The 20,185-nt window shown below is 41.7% G+C and overlaps 1 protein-coding gene across 1 annotated transcript in view; it reads right to left on the reverse strand.

Moving 5' to 3' along the window:
• LOC126162857 (uncharacterized) overlaps positions 1 to 16,104 on the reverse strand; it is a 103,959-nt gene extending 87,855 nt beyond the window's left edge. The window contains exon 1 of the mRNA XM_049919637.1: positions 16,074 to 16,104. The gene's annotated coding sequence lies outside the window, so the exon portion shown is untranslated. The remainder of the gene's footprint in view (positions 1 to 16,073) is intronic.
• Positions 16,105 to 20,185: the final 4,081 nt, after the last annotated feature.

Raw genomic sequence — 20,185 nt, forward strand, 5'->3', positions numbered from 1 at the left:
CGCAGATTGGGTTCGGAAAATTTCTTCTATTGTTGCTAGAAGTTGTTTTGATACATCTAAAAATAAGTGGGTTTAGATTCAAGGAGAACGGAGAATGTGAAAACGAGACTTACGAAAATAAAAAATTATGTCTTCAGTGTGCAACAAAACGAAAACAAAAACCAAAACAAAAGCAATATGTTCGAAAGTGAATAGCTCTGCAGATCTGTGAAGTTATACTCCGCTGTTGGGTGTTATTCATTACAGTGTTGCAGCAGAGTTTGTCCTGTAAACTGCTTGTATCTTCCTTCACCTGCTCTCAACGAGGTGTTCGAGATATGACTCAAGTCTGTCCCATTCTTTACAAGGTTTTCACGAGGTTTGAGAAGGGATCTTGCGACGACAGCCTCAGATTCCACTGGTCCCAAGGAGGCCAAATCTGGTTCATGTCTGCAGTCCATTCTCTTTGGTTGGTTTCTGCCTCCTTGAGGAAGGTGCCGAGCAGTTGGTCTTTCATTATCTAATCGTTGACCATAAGGCTCGGCATTACGTTAAAGGATCCACTCCCGATACAGCGTAGCTCTTGAATTTCCTTCGATGGCTGTGAGACGCGTCCCATGTTGGTTCATCATAACAGCGCAAAACACGACTCGTCTCTCCTTGATAAGCCCGCGGGACTGCATGTCCGAAACGCGCATTGGTCCGCCTCCATACTCTTCAACGATGACCATCTGATATGACAAATCCTGCAACCAAATCCACTAACCCAGTTTCCATTCCAAGCGTTCACTTGCCAACCCTCTTCTTCGAGCACCACGGTGCTGACGGGTGTTTGTACTGTTGCTCATAGTGGACACCTATTCGCCAAACAGAGAGTGTAGAGAGGTTTTCGTACTATCTGGAGTCGACACAACCAACTACTCGTGCCCCCGAAGAAGCAGTGAAAGACACAGTTGCATCTTCTTGAGGCTATGTACGAGCCCATAATTTTGAGGTAGAAGTCATCAGCTGATGTATCTGGCGGCGGTCAATCAATAATATGCAGATCTCCGATGTTTTTTGCCTCATAGAAGGGACTGAATCTTTGGATAACGTCGAACTACGGTCTACGCCAATTCGGTGGGCGATTCGCTGTGCTGACAAGGTTCCTCTCCGTAAAGTCACGATTCTCCCAATGAAATAAATTTTCGAAGCATTACATTGGTTAGACGTACTTTTTGTTCCATAGATCCATAGCGAGACGATCCTTAAAGATGTAGAATATGTCATAAAACAAGATACATAATACTTTACGACATTACGAAAAATGTTTGAATGGATACCGGTAGTTCATTTGTTAACATCGTATCAGTTTCTGCTGTCAGTACTGTAAATTTTGTCATTCAATAAATGTATAAATACGGAATACTACGAATTGTAACAGCTCTGTTAATTCTGATCATGTGATAATGCGAAACTCTTTGACGTTATGTTTGTGGTGCATCTCCAAAAGAAATATCGTACAGCGGACAGTAAAAAAACGTGAAAAGCAAATGAAATGCACAAATAAGCAAGGCAAATCAACTAGAAAAAAACGAGAGCATTGATTGAATCTAATGGTTGTAAATATCATGTCGCATGGACGTCTGAAAAACTAGAATTATTTAAATAACTAACGGACACAGCTTAATGGTTATCGTTCGCCACAGGTGAGTATAATTACATGTTATTGTTTCAATATGAAACAATTTTGTGATTAAACCGAAAGAAAATAAAAGATAAAATATTTTGTGTGTATGTTACTCTGTGCTGCACGCTTCCATTTCACTCTTTTGATTATTATGCATGATATATGTATATAGGATGTCGTTACGTTTCCTTAGTTTCCTAAACAACGTAGATGTATATTACTACAGCAACTGTTTTCCAGTAGTAACGGAACGCAGAAAAATACTGCGTGGCACATTGCATGGTATAATCCTGATCATTCTCAGTGTTCATACCAAACATCACAGCAATATTTAAAGTTGTTGTTGTTGTGGTCTTCTGTCCTGAGACTGGTTTGATGCAACTCTCCATGCTACTCTATCCTGTGCAAGCTTCTTCATCTCCCAGCACCTACTGCAACCTACATCCTTCTGAATCTGCTTAGTGTATTCATCTCTTGGCCTCCCCCTACGATTTTTACCCTCCACGCTGCCCTCCAATACTAAATTTGTGATCCCTTGATGCCTCAGAACATGTCCTACCAACCGATCCCTTCTTCTGGTCAAGTTGTGCCACAAACTTCTCTTCTCCCCAATCCTATTCAATACTTCCTCATTAGTTGTGTGATCTACCCATCTCATCTTAAACATTCTTCTGTAGCACCACATTTCGAAAGCTTCTATTCTCTTCTTGCCTAAACTAGTTTTCGTCCATGTTTCACTTCCATACATGGCTACACTCCATACCAATACTTTCATAAACGACTTCCTGACACGTAAATCTATACTCAATGTTAACAAATTTCTCTTCTTCAGAAACGCTTTCCTTGCCATTGCAGTCTACATTTTATATTGTCTCTACCTCGACCATCATCAGTTATTTTGCTCCCCAAATAGCAAAACTCCTTTACTACTTTAAGTGTCTCATTTCCTAACCTAATACCCTCAACATCACCCGACTTATGTCGACTACATTCCATTATCCTCGTTTTGCTTTTGTTGATGTTCATCTTATATCCTCCCTTCAAGACACCATCCATTCCGCTCAACTGCTCTTCCAAGTCCTTTGCTGTCTCTGACAGAACTACAATGTCATCGGCAAACCTCAAAGTTTTTATTTCTTCTCCATGGATTCTAATACCTACTCCGAACTTTTCTTTTGTTTCCTTTACTGCTTGCTCAATATACAGGTTGAATAACATCGGGGAGAGGCTACAACCCTGTCTTACTCACTTCGCAACCACTGCTTCCCTTTCATGTCCCTCGACTCTTATAACTGCCATCTGGTTTCTGTACAAATTGTAAATAGCCTTTCGCTCCCTGTATTTTACCCCTGCCACCTTTAGAATTTGAAAGAGAGTATTCCAGTCAACATTGTCAAAAGATTTCTCTAAGTCTACAAATGCTAAAAACGCAGGTTTGCCTTTCCTTAATCTTTCTTCTAAGATAAGTTGTAAGGTCAGTATTGCCTCACGTGTTCCAGTATTTCTACGGAATCCAAACTGATCTTCCCCGAGGTCGGCTTCTACTAGTTTTTCCATTCGTCTGTAAAGAATTCGTGTTAGTATTTTGCAGCTGTGGCTTATTAAACTGATTGTTCGGTAATTTTCACATCTGTCAACACCTGCTTTCTTTGGAATTTGAATTATTATATTCTTCTTGAAGTCTGAGGGTATTTCGCCTGTTTCATACATCTTGCTCACCAGACGGTAGAGTTTTGTCAGGACTGGCTCTCCCAAGGCCGTCAGTAGTTCCAATGGAATGTTGTCTACTCCGGGGGCCTTGTTTCGACTCAGGTCTTTCAGTGCTCTGTCAAACTCTTCACGCAGTATCGTATCTCCCATTTCATCTTCATCTACATCCTCTTCCATTTCCATAATATTGTCCTCAAGTACATCGCCCTTGTATAGACCCTCTGTATACTCCTTCCACCTTTCTGCTTTCCCTTCTTTGCTTAGAACTGGGTTTCCATCTGAGCTCTTGATGTTCATACAAGTGGTTCTCTTATCTCCAAAGGTATCTTTAATTTTCCTGTAGGCAGTATCTATCTTACCCCTAGTGAGATAAGCCTCTACATCCTTACATTTGTCCTCTAGCCATCCCTGCTTAGCCATTTTGCACTTCCTGTCGATCTCATTTTTGAGACGTTTGTATTCCTTTTTGCCTGCTTCATTTACTGCATTTTTATATTTTCTCCTTTCATCAATTAAATTCAATATTTCTTCTGTCACCCAAGGATTTCTACTAGCCCTCGTCTTTTTACCTACTTGATCCTCTGCTGCCTTCACTAATTCATCCCTCAAAGCTACCCATTCTTCTTCTACTGTATTTCTTTCCCCTATTCCTGTCAATTGTTCCCTTATGCTCTCCCTGAAACTCTGTACAACCTCTGGTTCTTTCAGTTTATCCAGGTCCCATCTCCTTAAACTCCCACCTTTTTGCAGTTTCTTCAGTTTTAATCTACAGGTCATAACCAATAGATTGTGGTCAGAGTCCACATCTGCCCCTGGAAATGTCTTACAATTTAAAACCTGATTCCTAAATCTCTGTCTTACCATTATATAATCTATCTGATACCTTTTAGTATCTGCAGGGTTCTTCCATGTATACAACCTTCTTTCATGATTCTTAAACCAAGTGTTAGTTATGATTATGTTGTACTCTGTGCAGAATTCTACCAGGCGGCTTCCTCTTTCATTTCTTAGCCCCAATCCATATTCACCTACTATGTTTCCTTCTCTCCCTTTTCCTACACTCGAATTCCAGTCACCCATGACTATTAAATTTTCGTCTCCCTTCACAATCTGAATAATTTCTTTTATTTCATCATACATTTCTTCAAATTCTTCGTCATCTGCAGAGCTAGTTGGCATATAAACTTGTACTACTGTAGTAGGTGGGGGCTTCGTATCTATCTTGGCCACAATAATGCGTTCACTATGCTGTTTGTAGAAGCTTACCCGCATTCCTATTTTCCTATTCATGATTAAACCTACTCCTGCATTACCCCTATTTGACTTTGTGTTTATAACCCTGTAGTCACCTGACCAGAAGTCTTGTTCCTCCTGCCACCGAACTTCACTAATTCCCACTATATATAACTTTAACCTATCCATTTCCCTTTTTAAATTTTCTAACCTACCTACCCGATTAAGGGATCTGACATTCCACGCTCCGATCCGTAGCACGCCAGTTTTCTTTCTCCTGATAACGACATCCTCTTCAGTAGTCCCCGCCCGGAGATCCGAATATTTTACCCAAGAGGACGCCATCATCATTTAATCATACAGTAAAGCTGCATGCCCTCGGGAAAAATTACGGCGATAGTTTCCCCTTGCTTTCAGCCGTTCGCAGTACCAGCACAGCGAGGCCGTTTTGGTTATTGCTACAAGGCCGGATCAGTCAATCATGCAGACTGTTGCCCTTGAAACTACTGAAAAGGCTGCTGCCCCTCTTCAGGAACCACACGTTTGTCTGGCCTCTCAACAGATACCCCTCCGTTGTGGTTGTACCTACGGTACGGCTATCTGTATCGCTGAGGTACGCAAGCCTCCACACCAACGGCAAGGTCCATGGTTCATGGGGTGGGTGGAGGATATTTAAGGTACGTTCACTAAACGAAAATGGCAGTGATATTTAAGGTACGTTAATTATATCACTGCCATTTTCGTTTAGTGATCATCATCAAGTAGTACTGAAAACAAGCCATAGTCTTCGTAACTACACTACTGGCCATTAAAATTGCTACACCACGAAGATGACGTGCTACACACGCGAAATTTAACCGACAGGAAGAAGATGCTGTAATATGCAAAGGATTAGCTTTTCAGAGCATTCACACGAGGTTGGCGACGGTGGCGACACTTACAACGTGCTAACATGAGGAAAGTTTCCAACCGATTTCTCATACACAAACAGCAGTTGACCGGCGTTGCCTGGTGAAACGTTATTGTGATGCGTCCTGTAAGGAGGAGAAATGCGTACCATCACGTTTCCGACTTTGATAAAGGTAGGATTGTAGCCTATCGCGATTGCGGTTTACCGTATCGCGACATTGCTGCTAGCGTTGATAGAGATCCAATGACTATTAGCAGAATATGGAATCGGTGGGATCAGGAGGGTAATACGGAACGCCGTGCTGGATCCCAACGGCCTCGTATCACTAGCAGTCGAGATGATAGGCATCTTATCCGCATGGCTGTAACGGATCGTGCAGCCACGTCTCGATCCCTGAGTCAACAGATGGTGACGTTTGCAAGACAACAACCATCTGCACGAACAGTTCGACGACGTTTGCAGCAGCATGCACCATCAGCTCGGAGACCACGGCTGCAGTTACCCTTACGTCATTTTTTCGGATGAATCCAGGTTCTGTTTACGGCCTCATGATGGTCGCATCCGTGTTTGACGACATCGCGGTGAACGCACATTGGAAGCGTGTATTCGTCATCGCCATACTGGCGTATCACCCGGCGTGATGCTATGGGGTGCCATTGGTTACACGTCTCGGTCACCTATAGTTCGCATTGACGCCACTTTGAACAGTGGACGTTACATTTCAGATGTGTTACGAACCGTGGCTCTACCCTTCATTTGATCCCTGCGAAACCCTACATTTCAGCAGGATAATGCACGACCGCATGTTGCTGGTCCTGTAGGGCCTTTCTGGATACAGAACATGTTCAACTGCTGCCTTGGCCAGCACATTCTCCAGATCTCTCACCAATTGAAAACGTCAGGTCAATGGTGGCCGTCAACTGGTTCGTCACAATACGCCAGTCACTGCTCTTGATGATCTGTGGTATCATGTTGAAGCTGCATGGGCAGCTGTACCTGTACACGCCATCCAAGCTCTGTTTGACTCAATGCCCAGGCGTATCAAGTCCGTTATTACGGCCAAAGGTGGTTGTTCTGGGTCCTGATTTCTCAGGATCTATGCACCCAAATTGCGTGAAAATGTAATCACATGTCAGTTCTAGTATAATATATTTGTCCAATGAATACCCGTTTATCATCTGCATTTCTTCTTAGTGTAGCAATTTTAATGGCCAGTAGTGTAATCTGAATTACTAAAAAGTTATTCCGGTTCATGGCTCGGTCCAATTGCACGATTCCAATCGCAGAGAGCCAATCCACCGGCTTTCAGGGACAACAAAAATTTGAACTTCAATATTTCGTACCAAATTTAAAAATTTAAAATGGTGTTATAATCTGCTCCTGTAAAGGTTATGCTAACGGTTTAACACAGTAAAACAAGTATTACCGTTAAAAACTTTTTACATGTGTTGAGGCAGCGTAAACCACGTCGCGCAAATTACCCATATAATATTCATCCAGTATTTCAGAATGACAACACTTAATGACTTCCAACAAAGAAAAAAAAGTCTTCGCTTACTACATTTTCACTGTTCAAGCAGTAAAATTTCAGCGTCCAGCATGATGTTGAATTACTTCTTTGCTGCTAACTCTGTATGGAGACAGTATCAACATAAACCTCCAAAAACATAACATTTTACGACAAATAGGTCAGTAGATAAGGCGTCATAAACATTGAGATGCGTGAGAAATTAGCTTTTGCTTAAATTAAAGCTCAAATTACCCAGACTATATTCATCAAGTGTTTGATAATGATAGCACTTAGCAACTTACAACAAACTCCATAATTTCAGTACAATTGTGATCGGTCATTCTTATTAACATTAACATTGCAAAACTTTCTTCATCTGAGAAACTGCCTTATTAAAAAACAATAGAAAAGCGATAGTCATGAATAAAACAATAGTTTAAAGCCACATCATAGCTAGCCCTCTCTGAAATTGTACCAGATTATAATTGTATAATTCAGTATAGCAACAACGCTTAATACATGAAGATGCTTCAATAAGACAGTTTTGTAGAAGGGAAAAAGGTTTTACGTGGTCTGGCATATTGTATTGTATTAACTGGGGACCTAGAAACGACGGAGAGGCTTCGTCTCCGCCGTAGTCCTCAATGGTTCACAACCCCACAATAGTCTGCAGCAGTCTACTCACCCCACCCCCGCCCCACACCGACCCCAGTGTTATTGTTCGGTTCGACCCCCAGTGGACCCCCCCCTCGCCCCCCCCTCGCCCCCCCCCTCCCAGGGAACGTCCCACACCAGACGAGTGTAGCCCCAAATGTTTGAGTGGTAGAGTAATTATGGTATACGCGTACGTGGAAACAGTGTTTGCGCAGCAATCGCCGACATAGTGTAAGTGAGGCGGAATAAGGGGAACCAGCCCGCATTCGCCGAGGAGGATGGAAAACCGCCTAAAAAACCATCCACAGACTGGCCGGCACACCGGACCTTGACACTAGTCCACCGGGCGCATTCGTGCCTCGGGACCGGCACGCCCTACCCTACGGAAAGCAGTGCGTTAGACCGCACAGCCAACCGGGCGGGCTGTCTGGCATATTACTCACTTATTTATAACGTGGAATGCTAAGTAGTGGAAAAAGTTTGCGATATACTGCTGATGCAGAGACTTGTTGATTTGATGACGTTGTTGCTAAGAAAACATTGTTGACTGTGACACTCAAGTGTAGAATGCTACGATAACAATGAAAAGAAAATGGAATCAATTGGCACTATCGTTAAAGGAAGATGTATATCTTTGTAGCGATAAAGTGTTTGTTAGTTCCTATCTTCCATTCAAATACGGAAAGTAATGTTTCAGTAAATTAATACGCATTTAGCTGGTGGAATACAAATTAACTCCAAACTGCTTATGGTAGAGATCGTTTATGACCCAGGGATGTAATGAGGCGTGTGGTACGTGCTCGCAGAGCTTCACAAGAGACCACTTTTAGCCTTCAAAACAGAAGAGTTTGAAGAGCTCTGCTTTATGAACGCAATAGTGACATAAGAAGGCTAAGCAGTTTTAATAAATAACATTCACATAAATAACAAGACTACTTTTCTTTTCGTCATCAGTAACAATCTTGTTAAACCCTTATCGCCACTGTCTGTCGCGGATAATAAGTCTTAACAAGGCTGTTTCGCACGTTGTTTTGCTCACGTGTTGGTGAACATGTGGGGAGACAACTGCACATGCCTTCATCATGCTGACATCTTCCTGCATGATCTGCCAAAGTACTGTTGCTCATTTTCTCAGTAACTATGCAAGGTAATACATTCACTGATATACTGTCAAGTATCTATCTTTGTTATGAGTCATGATTTTCAATGAAGGTCTCAAAAACATGTAATTTCTAAAAGAAAAATAGTTTTTATGATCAAATTAAGGGTCTATATGTACTATTATACATCCAAGCAAAGACAATACGCTGTCAGTAGTAAAAATTTCATAGCTTCAGCTTAAGTAGTTTCTGAGATAAAGAGGAACATATGCAAAAAAGTATTTTTTTCAGATTCGCACTTGGAAGGCGAAGGAAGGGAAAATTCACTATTGTATGAAGAGAGAGGCTGAAACCCTCCACTTCTGTAATGTTTATCTTCTTGCGTATCAACCACATGCAGTCTGTTTCTCAGACAGAGGGATTTTGCAGCTTCTGTTGTATTTTTGACCACAATTTCTGCGTTGGAGACTCTCTGTCTATCCATTTCTTGTATAATTGCTTCTGTATTATGGCCAGACTTAATTTCGAATTGCTTCAGAACCTTTACTCTGTCTGAATTTCCGTCACCGTCACTGAAGGTGATCAAAGTGTCAATAACCCCAATTTTTAGTGTTTCCAACTACTTAATACGTTTTTGTGCACCCTGGTCCATACATCATTAACGAAAGACTCATTTACATTTCGAGTTTTTCCTGTGAGGCATTTCTTCAGACGACCTGAATGTGTTAGATCTCTGTATCCTGGCTTTATTACTGCGCCAACAGTTTCAGGGTTGATGTTTCTATTGGTATATTCGGTTCCTGCTGACACAGATTTGCGGTATTTACACCAGTCAACTGACACAAGTTATATAGTGGCGGCTTCTCATCACTTGAATGAAGTCTTGTGGAAGAACATTGGCCATACTGCCTTTCTCGTTCTGTCCAGGTTGTTTATATTCTTTCTAATGGCTGGGCGATAGTTTTTCACTTTGCTGATTGATTGTTTCGCCAGTCAAACGTCCTCTAACTGTCTCGCCATCTTCAAGCCTTTTGCTAGAAAAGTTCTGCCTGATTTTACGCAGGCACACATCCGTCTCTGCACATGACAGACGCATTCTAACTTTTGCGGTCTTAGGACATCATAGGCCCTGTAGCCAATTCGAATGAATTAAAATCACCGTCACCATTGAGTTTAGCATAGTGACACCAATTTGTTCTTGAGAGCGCTAAAAGCTCTTCACAGCTGAGGTATTTTCCAGTCCTCCACTGGATCCATCATATGTCTTCTGATTGTTGTCTTCATGCAGTTGTTTCTTTTCATTATTGGTACCCACGTTTGTGATCCACGGCAGTGTTTTGACAATACTAAGACATCCAGCACCTTCCTTACATCAGTACGTATGGTAGCTGTACGAGAATACTTAGATTGATGGCCCCTTTCCTGCCATGATCCGTCAAGTTCTATGCAAATTGTTACCACCATTTTCTTCAGCTGCTTCCCCTGTTGTAAATTTCATTTATTCTTTCGCAATTACTTTTACTGTTTCCCCTAAAGCCTTTGTATATCTTGAAACATTCGTAGGAGGCACGACAGATTTTTAAGAGCACATAAAGCATTTCCAGACCTAAGGCCTTCACCAATGCATCTCAGCCGATAGAATTATCTGACCTTCCTCTCAAAAAGATTGTTTTTACATTTTTCAGATGCCCAAAGTTCTTTCTTACTCTCACAGTTCGAACAAGAGATTTCCAAACAAAGAACTAAACCGCATCGTTTGCAGACATTTTCAGAAACTACGAATTATCTCTCCACCACACAAATTGCAGCATGCAGTTTGAATAAACATTATTTTCAGTACACTTAAAACTAATACTGAACTGATTTAACTGGCACTGATTTCTCTGTAGACTTCATTACTGTTCAAAAGCTTCGTTTTCGAAGCACTTGGCTGTGAAGAACCTTGTTCAGCGTTGCTTGCCCTAACCTCAGTCTCTGAATGTAAACGGCCAGCAGGACATTTTCCGTAAAATCTATTTCTCTTACTTCTTCTCTTTTTAAATATTCCCTTTGGTGGAGTTAGATCAAAGCGAGAAACACAACTCAGTGAGCAACGCGTCAAAATACACACTACAAATGGCGTAATGCGCCTAACAGAACGAGGATAATACCATACATTACACAACAAGGAGGAAGAGATACCAACCAACCATTGTAGCAACAGGATGTTTACTACAAATCGACATATATCACCGCCTCCTAGAGCAAACAGTCTCCGAGATATCGTGTTGTAACTGAACAAGTGCTCATGGGACCAGTATAAATTACTTTAGCTGTAAATTATTTCAAAATACCTTTTTCAGGGTCATCCAAAATCAGCGACACATGCATTAGATTAACGACCGAGCGAGGTGGCGCAGTGGTTAGCACACTGGACTCGCATTCGGGAGGACGACGGTTCAATCCCGTCTCCGGCCATCCCGATTTAGGTTTTCCGTGATTTCCCTAAATCGCTTCAAGCAAATGCCGGGATGGTTCCTTTGAAAGGGCACGGCCGATTTCCCTTCCCTAACCCGAGCTTGCGCTCCGTCTCTAATGACCTCGTTGTCGACGGGACGTTAAACACTAATCTCCTCCTCCTCCTCCATTAGATTAAAGAGAAAACTCCAAACAACAGTTTTCCATAAAAAAAATAAGAATCGACATTTTACACCCACATTAATTTTGTACTTCCCTTAATCCACCGAATGGTAGCGAGTATGGCAGAAATTGTTCGCACAGCTTTCATAAATAAAGTAAACGCGCATCACTGGAGTCGAATGTACACAACCAAACCATCAATGGGTCTCTGTACAAGCCACTATATCTTGATGATTATAATGGTTAAACGACAATCATTGAAAACTATGACTACTAACAATTTGTGATGGTTTCAACTTTGTTACATGCCATTTGTCACAACTTAATCTCCAAAATCAGGCACTACTCTTTGGAACCTCTTTTCCCCCTGAGGAATATATTCGCGGCCACGCGGAGATGCGTACACCTACCTTTACGAAAGTGATAAGCTCTTTTCACTGCGGTACTGGCATTGTGATGAGGACGTCTACTTTGATATAATCCCGATATTAACAAAAATTGGTTCAAATGGCTCTGAGCACTATGGGACTTAACATCTGAGGTCATCAGTCCCCTAGAACTTAGAACTACTTAAACCTAACTAACCTAAGGACATCACACACATCCATGCCCGAGGCAGGATTCGAACCTGCGACCGTAGCGGTCGCGCGGTTTCAGACTGAAGCGCCTAGAACCGCTCGGACAGTCCGGCCGGGCCCGATATTAACAAATTGAAAGGTTAGTTTTTCAGCAAACAGACCACTTTCTTAGTGGTCCATTGTTGTTCCAACCATTCTCGGTAGTTGATAGCTGGAAACAGACCTGTGGTATCGTCCAGAGATCGTGGTGCACCACCAAGGTCTGCAACGCACATCGATACCAAAGACGTAAGCGATGTATCACTGTAACCCGCAACGAGGGATAGGAGACACACCTGAAGACTATGCCTCTCTCACTGCAAAGTAGCACTCTCTCACGGAGGCCAATATAGGATGGAACGGCTCTATACAGTTCGTGGCCTCAGCTGAAGCAGCCAACATCATCGAGAAGGACTAACATGTTGTTCAAAATCTCAGGTGGACATATACTTTTGTAAATAATGTGTAAATATCGAACATTGCACTTCAAGAGAATAGTTTTTTACGAGGTGCATTCAAGTTCTAAGGCATCCGATGTTTTTTTCTCCGGACTGGAAAGAGATAGAAACATGCGCATTGTTTTAAAATGAGGCCGCGTTCATTGTCAATACGTCCCAGAGATGGCAGCACCATACGGCAGATGGAATTTTACCGCCAGCGGCGAGAATGAGAACTGGTTCAAATACTTAAAATGGCGACGTTTTCCTTACTTGAACAGCATGCAATCATTCATTTTCTGAATTTGCGTGGTGTGAAACCAATTGAAATTCACCGACAGTTGAAGGAGACATGTGGTGATGGAGTTATGGATGTGTCGAAAGTGCGTTCGTGGGTGCGACAGTTTAATGAAGGCAGAACATCGTGTGACAACAAACCGAAACAACCTCTGGCTCGCACAAGCCGGTCTGACGACATGATCGAGAAAGTGGAGAGAATTGTTTTGGGGGATCGCCGAATGACTGTTGAACAGATCGCCTCCAGAGTTAGCATTTCTGTGGTTTCTGTGCACACAATCCTGCACGACGACCTGAAAATGCGAAAAGTGTCATCCAGGTGGGTGCCACGAATGCTGACGGACGACCACATGGCTGCCCGTGTGGCATGTTGCCAAGCAATGTTGACGTGCAACGACAGCATGAATGGGACTTTCTTTCCGTCGGTTGTGACAATGGATGAGACGTGGATGCCATTTTTCAATCCTGAAACAAAGCGCCAGTCAGCTCAATGGAAGCACACAGATTCACCGCCACCAAAAAAATTTCGGGTAACTGCCAGTGCTGAAAAAATGATGGTGTCCAAGTTCTGGGACAGCGAGGGCGTAATCCTTACCCATTGCGTTCCAAAGGGCACTACGGTAACAGGTGCATCCTACGAAAATGTTTTGAAGAACAAATTCCTTCCTGCACTGCAACAAAAAGGTCCAGGAAGGGCTGCGCGAGTGCTGTTTCACCAAGACAACGCAGCCGCACATCGAGCTAACGTTACGCAACAGTTTCTTCGTGATAACAACTTTGAAGTGATTCCTCATGCTCCCTACTCACCTGACCTGGCTCCTAGTGACTTTTGGCTTTTTCCAACAATAAAAGACACTTTCCGTGGCCGCACATTCACCAGCCGTGCTGCTATTGCCTCAGCAATTTTCCAGTGGTCAAAACAAACTCCTAATAAAGCCTTCGCCGCTGCCATGGAATCATGGCGTCAGCGTTGTGAAAAATGTGTACGTCTGCAGGGCGATTACGTCGAGAAGTAACGGCAGTTTCATCGATTTCGGGTGAGTAGTTAATTAGAAAAAAAATCGGAGGCCTTAGAACTTGAATGCACCTCGTAATAAGTGCACCAAGTGATGCTTTAAGGGGGGGGGGGGGGGGGGGGGGAAGGACGTCAAACGGGCCGATTTGGAGCAGGAGAGTCACCACAGGACATTTTAATTTCTACTATCTAAACGTTTACAAATAAATTCATAAAACTTTGTCACCATGACCAGGAAGGATTGAGGACTCACACTTATCGCAGTGTAAGTTCAAAAACGTAGCAAAATACCTTTTTTTTTACATGTGAAACTTCATCATTTTTTCACTTATTACTGGCTGCATTTGTTGCTATAGGTACACTTTTCTTCCTAAGTAAGAGAGATTCTTCGATGAATTTTTCATAGCCTACAAACAGTAGTTACAGGTGTATGAAACTCCAGAATTTTCCAAATGTATTAAAAAACTGTGGAAAAAATTGAGATAAGTTACTATAAAACTTGAGTTTTTTCTAAACATGAAGTTTAAAATGTAACAGTTCATTCATTTTTTCATAAATTAAATAAATTCTAGAGTTTCATACACCTCTAACTACGGTTTGTATGCTGTGCAAAAGTCATCGAAGAATCTCTCTTATTTAGTAAGAAATGTGTACCTATAGCAACAAATGCAGCCAGTAGTAAGTGAAAAAATGACGAAATTTCACATGGAAAAAAATGTGTTTTGTTACGTTTTTGAGCTTCCACTGCTATGAGTATGAATCCTGAATCCTTCCTGGTCATGCTGTTAAAGTTTTATGAATTTATTTGTAAAAGTATAGACAGTGGAAATTAAAATGTCCTGTTGTGACTCTCCTGCTCCAAGTCAGCCCGTTTGACGTCCTACCCCCCTTAACAGATAATGAAAGTTGTAAGTTATCAAGTAACCCTGTGGCAAACGGCAGTATCAAGTTAATTAAATATTTTTATCATTCATGTAATAAACTGAACTAATATTTCATATGTTGTTCAGGTGAGTCACCTACCAGAGCAATCAAAGAACAGCAGTTACGGCTGGACGATTGTAGTTTCGTCAGGTCAATAGCATGTTTCGAATGGCTCTGAGCACTATGGGACTTAACTTCTGAGGCCATCAGTCCCCTAGAACTTAGAACTACTTAAACCTAACCAACCTAAGGACATCACACACATCCATGCTCGAGGCAGGATTCGAACCTGCGGCCGTAGCGGTCGCGCAGTTCCAGACTGTAGCGCCTAGAACCGCTCGGCCACCCCGGCCGGCTCGTCAGGTCATAACAACTCGTTGACAAACACCTTCTACTTCTACATCTACATTTATACTCCGCAAGCCACCCAGTGGTGTGTGGCGAAGGGCACTTTACGTGCCACTGTCATTACCTCCCTTTCCTGTTCCAGTCGCGTACGCTTCGCAGGAAGAACGGCTGCCGAAAATCCTCCGAGCGCGCTCGAATCTCTCTAATTTTACATTCGTGGTCTCCTCGGGAGGTATAAGTAGGGGGAAGCAATATATTCGACACACGCGCAGCTCCCCCCCCCCCCCCCCCCCCCCCCGATATAGCTTCATTCTTTTGTGCGCTTGGTGATACATCAAGGATTTTGTGTACAAACTTCATATCCGAACCTTGCCACACTTCGAAGAAGGATAAATGGAGCTATCCAAAGTATTCAAGTTGTTATACTGAAACGCGTCTGGGCGGAAGTATGGTATCAGTTCTGACGGCACCTTGAGTAAAAGGCACTGAAATTCATGATTGAAACTAGTTCTTCTGTTAATTGGGAATACTACGTGAATTTGCACAGATACGTACCTTAGAGTTACAGGTTAAAAAGGTAAAAGGACTCTCATGTAACACACACATTTTAGACTAACACAGGTCAGAGGAAACTGGCACGTAGGCTGGTATTAGTGTCGTAGCGAACATACAGATTTTTACTGTATAGCTTTCAAGAAATATAATAAGTACGTTCCTCTGTAAGCATAAGAAAGCATTATTTCCGGGCCACAAGCTGTAGCGTCACAGTTAGGTACCGATAGCGCAAATACTGCGAAATACTGTTGACATTTGTTATACAGGGGCTAACATGACACTGACAGTTGGGGAAGGACCGGTTCCCTCTGGCATATTTACATGTGATAATGGGCAGCCCGAGGAAGCGCAGACGGCAGGTGCGTACACTGACAGATGTAGTGCACATATTTTGTCGCCTGTTGGTATATCTCGTTTGCCTACGGCAAATGATAAAGAGTCTTTCCAAACTTCCGGTGCCGGCCAGGGACCTCCGGAGCCACTTTCTGCCACTCACCTGTAACTTCCACTGACGGGGTTTGCCAGTTCTGCACTGCACGAGACCGGAACAAAGGCGGCAGGGAGACTTTATACCGGCTGACTGCTACCTTGGCCGTGCAGTATTCAGGGCGATGAATGCAAGGAGCGACGCGAAGAAAAGAAAGCATGTAGTTTAATCTCCAGTGGAATCCCCGATAAGCCTCGTAGGCACGCAACGAATACGTAAACAGTCCACTCGACGGTATTTCTACGTCGCTCAATATTCCTTTCACTTCACTGCGCACACTAACCCTAGATTGTGGGCGGAAGACAGACCGCACTTTACCGTTCAGTAGTGACAATACTGGCCGCAGAAATCTAGTTCCTTCATGAATACGACGGGAGGACGCAACAACTGTCGAAGAAAATAAAGGCTTTCTTTGAGCACACTTCGCAAACACACTGTTTGATCAGTGCTATCTGAGGCATGAGTATCTTTTAAATATATAAAAGAAAATGTCCTAGTGGATTCACTGACTCATCATCGCCCAGTCCAAACCCTTAAGGACATAAATTTAATTACGCTTATCCATTACGGATATTTTAGAACCGTGACTGTATATTAATGTAAATACATAAATTTAATATTTGGAGGTGTGTTGATCTTATACTGTACACACCGTTTAAGAGTGGATTTTTCGAAATTCAGCCGCTAAGGACGTGAAAGAGGAGAGAAGATGTTTTATAAAGATATTTAATTATGAAAGCATTTTTAAAGCTAAATCTATGAAAATTTGTATTTGGTTGTATTTGGCCTCTCGGTTGGAAATAAAAAAAAAATGTTTCAGTGTTTTTAGAAGTTGAACCCGTAAGGGGGTGAAGTAGGAGTAGGAGATGAACTTTTTATGGAAATATTTCATTATGAAAGCAGTTTGGAAGATAAATTTATGAAAATTTGTATTTGGCTTCTCGGTTAGAAACAGAAAAATATACGTTTCTTGGTTTCCAGGAATACAATCCCCAAAGGGGTGAAATAGGGGATGGAAATTTTTATGAAAATATTTCATTACATTAAAACATTTTTAAACCTAAATCTATGGAGATTGGTATTCGACTTCTCGTTTGGAAACAAAGAAATAAGTGTTAGGGGATGAAAGTTTTATGGATGTAACACCACAAGAAATCAAAAGGCCGAATTGACAAAACCCTCTGACTCCAGCTACCAGAATCGCTTTTTGGTCAGAAGTATATTCGGAAAAGACTATGTTTCTTTGGTCTTAATTATTCTGAAAGGTTCAGGAAGTGTTGCCATCTGTAAACTAAATCAAACAAATCTATTTAACAGTAACCATGACAAATCGGCATGGTCAGAATTACAGAATAAAGAAAAGGATCTTCAATACATTAATTTTTCAGCAGGCCTAATATAAGTTTATAAAACTATTTTTGTTGTAATTACTACGTAAATGCAAGCGAAGCAGCGGACGCTAAGCTGTATGTGACCTGCCAGAGGTGTATCGCCGAAAGTGTTCTTCGTTTGGTTTCCTCAAACCTAACAAACATACCTTTTCCTCACCTCGCTTAAATTTATCACTTTAACTGGTAATAAACATTTCAAGTTGTAACTGACAGACCCACGGATGTCTGTGTATATCGCATTTTAGCTCTTGCAAGAGTTTGAATTCGCGCGCGCAATGAAGTAATTAGCAACCTTCAATCCCAAACAACTCTTCTGTTTCAACGTCTTTGCTTTCCATATTTTGAGAGGAGGTAGTATGGACCAAAATAAGAAAAAGAGTCTAGTAAACATGGGTTATAAACTGTATACCTTAACAGCTATATGCACTTGTTCTGCAGAAGATACGTATTTCACACAAGCGAAGATGAACAACTGCTCGTAACTCTTAAAGTATGCATTTTTAGACCATCTTTAATGGACAGTTATACCACCTCTTCCAAAATATGTAAATCAAAGTCCTTGTAGTAGAAGAGATCTGTTTCACAGTATCGAAGATGTACAAGATGCATATTGGAGCCCATTTTTCATTTGTTTTGGGGTAAGCAACCAGTCCCTAACACATGCCTTTTTATGGGACACACTGTATATATGGTGTAACACGTGTAAGTGCAAGATCTTTCTGTTCGTGATTGAGGACGGTGTACTGAACAACATTATAAGAGGCTTACAGCTATTACAAATCGCGTGTTTTTAGGTTGGATTGTACCTCCAAGAACATGTGGCGAGAACAAGCAATTGATGCTAATTTTTCCGCTGGGATGTAGGTAAAGTGTTGAATCGTGGACACCTGGATGCAAAACGGCTAGTCTATCCTGGCAACGGTAGTTCACTTAGTGGTGCAGTTACGCCTATGCAGAAAACATCGGGTACTAAAGTTTCTGACCTGTCTTTCGGAAGACAGTCAAAAGCAATAATTTTGATATTCCGTCCGAAATTCCACACGACTTCCACTATACCGTTCCCTTAAATACACTTTGTACTACTTCGCGAACTCGTAATCAGCATTTTCCCGCGATTTTGCAGTACTTTCGTCGGAGCTGCTTTCAAGGAGATGTTACTAGTTCGAACCCTCAGCCCCGACCCCCCTAGATCACGCCAAAGGCTTTGTTCCCAGCATAGATTGGCGCGAACCTGCATTTTTCTGATTGGCTGGAATCACAAACAGCAAATCAAATTGCAGTATTATCCCGCGCTAACCCACGCTTTACTTCAATGACCAATCATAGTAAAACATTTCTTTCTATGGCAATTGCTAAATAAATAAATTTAGAAAAGTATCGAATGTAAAATTACTCCTTCTGAAATTACCGATTAATTTGTGTTCTACACACGATTTATTAGTACCATAAATTGACTGTACATTTACTTATAGTAAATCCCCTGTATAGTTTAACTGGTACTTGGTGAATAAACAAAACAATTTTCATTTACTTCTGTTCTTCTTCACTCATACAACACTCACACTGCTAATTACTACACATATAAAACAGTTATAATTATGCAAATACATTAAATATTAGTCAAACATAACTTCACAACATTGTTTTGACTACAACTGCTAGCACTGTCCGTCAACTGCTGACCTCTGCTGGCTACTAGTGTAACTACGTGCAGGTCTGTAACTCAGGTCCATGTCAGCTGGTGACATCTGTCGATGACTCATGCCTATAACGATATCGTCGTAACAAGTGACAGGAGCGATGCGAAGGCGCTACGCCTCAAAGGAGTACTGGAGGGAACTTCGGAATGGATGAAAGGAAAGGAGAATAGAGGGCAATTAAAGAGGGGAAACTACTAGGATACACAGCATTCTATGTTGCGTGTACTTACTGCTTTCCGTTCTTCCGCAAGGTGGTCGGCAGAATGTTTGTATGACTATGATTTCAAGATTTTGCCTCCAGGGTTATGTAGGACAGCTCTCTTATATCGTGATATTGACGCAACCCAGTAAATTGGTGACGTTGTAAGGAACGAAAACCGTCTTCCGCAAAATAAATCAATAAATGTCTATCAATACAGCTTTAATGGTTGTCAATAATCAATAAATTAGTATCAACTGTGGAGGTCAACCTGAGCAAGGTTGTCAGACTTCACAAGTAATATACATAGTGTAAAAGACCGAACCACTACTTCTGCTGCTTAATTTTAAGTATGTTCCACTAACATACATGAGTAGTGATAAATATTATTATGTTCATTTTTGTTATCAAATTGAAGCTATTATGGAAGTTAGTAACTTATAAATGAATTGCTTGTAGCCATACAAACAAATCAGTCGTGTAGACTTAGCCTGTTAACTGGTTCTGTCATACGTGATTAATGGAATATGAAATTAACTGACTTGGCATACAGGCATGCAATTTCCCACATGTCTCATAATAAGGTAATAAAACCGATATTGCTCACGATCTCTTTATAAACTCTTGTACAATGTGTTCGCACATTTCTTAGTTGCTTATGAGGAAGGGATAGAAACAAACTATTAAAACTTTACGAGTTAAGTCCTACAATATTGACGAAGTGCCAGCTTTACCAAAAAAGAAACTTAGCTCCATTCCTCTATCATCTTGTTATATACCGAACTGACGACAGACCGTTGCTTTATCCTCTGTCTCACACATTACTGAGCT

Source organism: Schistocerca cancellata, chromosome 1, assembly GCF_023864275.1.
Source record: "Schistocerca cancellata isolate TAMUIC-IGC-003103 chromosome 1, iqSchCanc2.1, whole genome shotgun sequence".
Lineage (NCBI taxonomy): Eukaryota > Metazoa > Arthropoda > Insecta > Orthoptera > Acrididae > Schistocerca > Schistocerca cancellata.